At 43.2% G+C, this 4,142-nt stretch overlaps 1 pseudogene; it reads left to right on the top strand.

The window, feature by feature from the left end:
• The first annotated feature begins 2,542 nt into the window (after positions 1-2,542).
• Positions 2,543-3,843, top strand: LOC129042435 (poly(rC)-binding protein 2-like; annotated as a pseudogene).
• The last annotated feature ends 299 nt before the right edge of the window (positions 3,844-4,142 follow it).

Genomic DNA, 4,142 nt, shown 5'->3' with positions numbered 1-4,142 from the left:
TTTTTTATTATTTCATTTTATCTGTCTTTTTTTTTCTTTTTTACATACTAGCCATGTTTTTGTTGTGTTCTTTCAATGCTTGCTTTAGGATTTAAAGTACAATTTTTTTAAACTTTTATTTTAAGTTCAGGGGTACATGAGCAGATTTATTATATAGGTCACAGGAATTTGTTGCACAGATTGTCACCCAGGTATCAAACCTAGTACCTACTGGTTATTTTTCCTGATCCTTTCCCTTCTTCCACCCTCTACCCTCGGGTAGGCCCCAGTGTCTATCATTCCCCTCTATGTGTCTATGTGTTCTCATCATTTAGCTCCCACTTATAAGTGAGGACTATTGTATAAATTTTTAACTTATTGCAATCTACCTTTAAGTGAAATTATACCACTTTTCACATTACATCAGAACTTTAAAACAGTATTCTTTTATTTCTTCCCTGCTGGCCTCTGTGCTTTTATTGTCACATATTTTACTTCTACATATGTTATAAATATCATAATGTAATGCCCAACCTTGTTTTCACTAACCCTGTTTTTAGACCCTCCCTTTCCTTTAATCACCTAGCCTTCTTTCCACCTGAATTGACTCTCCCTTAGCTAAGAGAGCCAGACAGACTCCATCTTGGCTCTTTCACTGGCAGCCCCTTCCTCAAGGACTTAACTTGTGCAAGCTGACCCCCAGCACATCCAAGAATGCAATTAACCGATAAGATACTGTGACAAGCTATATCCACGGTTCCCAGGAATTCGTCCGATTGATAACGCCCAAAGCCCCACGTCTATCACCTTGTAATAGTCTTAAAGCCCTTGCACTTGGAACTGTTTACTTTCCTGTAACCATTTATCCTTTTAACTTTTTTGCCTACTTTACTTCTGTAAAATTGTTTTAACTAGACCCCCCCCCCCCCAACCTTTCTAAACCAAAGTGTAAAAGAAAATCTAGCCCCTTCTTCGGGGCCAGAGAACTTTGAGCGTTAGCCGTCTCTTGGCCGCCGGCTAAATCAACGGACTCTTAATTTGTCTCAAAGTGTGGCATTTTCTCTAACTTGCTCAGGTACAACAATAATACATTGATACTATAATTTATTTAAACAGTTGATTGTCTTTTAAAGAGAAATAAACAATTAGAAGGTCATGTTTATATTTTGCCTTTGTTATCATTTCCAGTTCTTTAGTTTTTTATTTCTAGTTTGTGATTCATTCAAATTTGAATTATTTGACTATCAAAAATGCTCTTTTCTTTGTTGGAACTCTTTCAGTACAAATAACTTGATTATTTACAAAGTGCTAAAATTTCCTTTCAAGGTCATATTGCAGCTAATTTCCTCATCGTGTTTCCCCAAAACACAGGCATTATTTTCAAGTGTCTTCTTTCCAAGTATTTCCTTCTCAACTAACACTACTCTAGATTTCCTTATAAAATCTGTGAGGGAACTCATAACTTACAAAATTAGAGAGGAACTCTTAAATAGGATACTCACAAGCTTATTTCCATTTCCCTTCTAAATGTCACAAGACCAAAATAAATGGGAAAATTTTCAGTGCTTCATTGTGAAATGCCCTAAGGAATCAAATCAGTGAGCAGTGAATGTTAAACGCTCTCCTGCTTAGCCCATGAAGCTTTTGAGTCAGATTACAAAGTTCCTCCCTGGGCAGAATTTGCTGTGTCTGTATTATATCACAGCTAATTAGTATTAAAATTCGGTCAGTTACCCCTCATGTAAAAATAGCATGCAAGTAATGGCAACCTAAACCACAGACTCTGCATCTTTGATGAGGGGAGGAAGGCGGGGTTCTAAGGAACCCAAAAAGAAGAGCTGTCTTCTAGAGAAATGAAGTTAAGGTGCAACAAGGGCCCATGTGACTGATAATCATGAAGGAAAGAATATGGGTCTTAAGACACAGTGACAAAAAACAATCATTTTGTTACCAAAAAGCCATTCCGATCCAGACCCTAAGGGACAGTTATTGAATCTCATGCAAGAAATTTAGGATGAGCTCACAGGGTAAAGTGAAAGCAAGTTAATTAAAGAAGTAAAGAAACGGCCGGGTGCGGTGGCTAACGCCTGTAATCCCAGCACTTTTGGAGGCTGAGATGGGAGGATCACTTGAGGTCAGGAGTTCAAGACTAGCCTGACTAATGTGGTGAAACCTCGTCTCTACTAAAAATACAAAAATTAGCCAGGCATGGTGGCACATGCCTGTAATCCCATCTACTCGGGAGGCTGAGGCAGGAGAGTCGCTTGAATCTGGGAGGCGGAGGTTGCAGTGAGCCAAGATCGCGCCACTGCACTCCAGCCTGGGCAACAACAGCGAGACTCCGTCTCAAAAAAAAAAAAAAAAGTAAAGAAACAAGGCCGGCCCAGAGCAGCTTGAGCAGCCACAGCCTGCGCCCTCTCCCGCCCGCCCTCCACCCGCCCCGGGGTCTCTTTCCCCCTTCCTCCTCCTCCTCCTTCACCCCACCTTCCTCCTCCCCCCGCCTGCGGGGCCCCCCTCGCCTTCCCGCCTGCCCCTATTGTTCTGCCCCCGGCCTCCCGCCCTTCCCCTTCCAGCCCTTTCCTCTTTTCCCCTCAGTCGCCTCGCGCCAGCAGTTTTTGGCTTTCACCCCCCATAAGTGACCAAAGACTTGACCACTCAAAGTCCAGCTCCCCAGAACACTGCTCGACATGGAAACCAGTGTGATTGAAGGTGGATTAAATATCACTCTCACCATTCGGCTACTTATGCATGGAAAGGAAGTTGGCAGTATCATCGGAAAGAAAGGAGAATCAGTCAAGAAGATGCGCGAGGAGAGTGGTGCACGTATCAACATCTCAGAAGGGAATTGTCCTGAGAGAATTATCACTTTGGCTGGACCCGCTAATGCCATCTTCAAAGCCTTTGCTATGATCATTAACAAACTGGAAGAGGACATAAGCAGCTCTATGACCAGTAGCACAGCTGCCTGTAGACCCCCGGTCACCCTGAGGCTGGTGGTCCCTGCTAGTCAGTGTGGCTTTCTCATTGGAAAAGGTGGTTGCAAGATCAAGGAAATACGAGAGAGTACAGGGGCTCAGGTTTAGGCGGCAGGGGATATGCTACCCAACTCAACTGAGCAGGCCATCACTATTGCTGGCATTCCGCAACCCATCACGGAGTGTGTCAGACAGATCTGCGTGGTCATGTTGGAGTCCCCCCGAAGGGCGTGACCATCCCGTACCAGCCCAAGCCTTCCCGCTCTCCGGTCATCTTTGCAGGTGGTCAGGCCTATACCATTCAAGGACAGTATGCCATTCCACAGCCAGATTTGACCAAGCTGCACCAGTTGGCAATGCAACAGTCTCATTTTCCCATGACGCATGGCAAAACGGATTCAGTGCAGGTTTGGATGCATCTGCTCAGACTACTTCTCATGAACTCACGATTCCAAACGATTTGATTGGCCGCATAATCGGGCGTCAAGGCGCCAAAATCAGTGAGATCCATCAGATGTCTGGGGCGCTGATCAAAATTGCGAACGCAGTGGAAGGATCTACTGATAGGCAGGTTACCATCACTGGATCTGCTGCCAACACTAGCCTGGCTCAATATCTAATCAATGTCAGGCTTTCCTCGGAGACGGGTGGCATGGGGAGCAGCTAGAACAATGCAGATTCATCCATAATCCCTTTCTGCTGTTCACCACCACCCATGATCCATCTGTGTAGTTTCTGAACAGTCAGCGATTCCAGGTTTTAAATAGTTTGTAAATTTTCAGTTTCTACACACTTTATCATCCACTCGTGATTTTTTACTTAAAGCGTTTTAATTCCTTTCTCTGTTCAGCTGTTGATGCTGAGATACATATTTAGTTTTATAAGCTTCTCCCTGGTTTTTTTTTTTTCTTGGTGTTTTGTTTTGTTTTTTTTTTTTTTGGCTCATGAATTTTTCTGTCTGTCATGGAAATGTTAAGAGTGGAATATTAATACATTTCCGTTTAGTTCTGTAAAGTCAGGAATTTTTCAAAAAAATTAAAAGATGGACTGGAGCTTTTTCTTTGTGAATAGAAAAAAAAAAAAAAAGAAAGAAAGAAACAAAGCCGGGCATGGTGGCTCACATCTGTAATCCCAGCACTTTGGGAGGCCGAGGCAGGTGGATTACAAGCTCAGGAGTTCGAGACCAGC

Source organism: Pongo pygmaeus, chromosome 7 (genome assembly GCF_028885625.2).
Source record: "Pongo pygmaeus isolate AG05252 chromosome 7, NHGRI_mPonPyg2-v2.0_pri, whole genome shotgun sequence".
Taxonomy (NCBI): domain Eukaryota; kingdom Metazoa; phylum Chordata; class Mammalia; order Primates; family Hominidae; genus Pongo; species Pongo pygmaeus.
The sequence above is the reverse complement of the archived record's forward strand: the minus strand, read 5'-3'. Positions and strand labels throughout refer to the sequence as shown.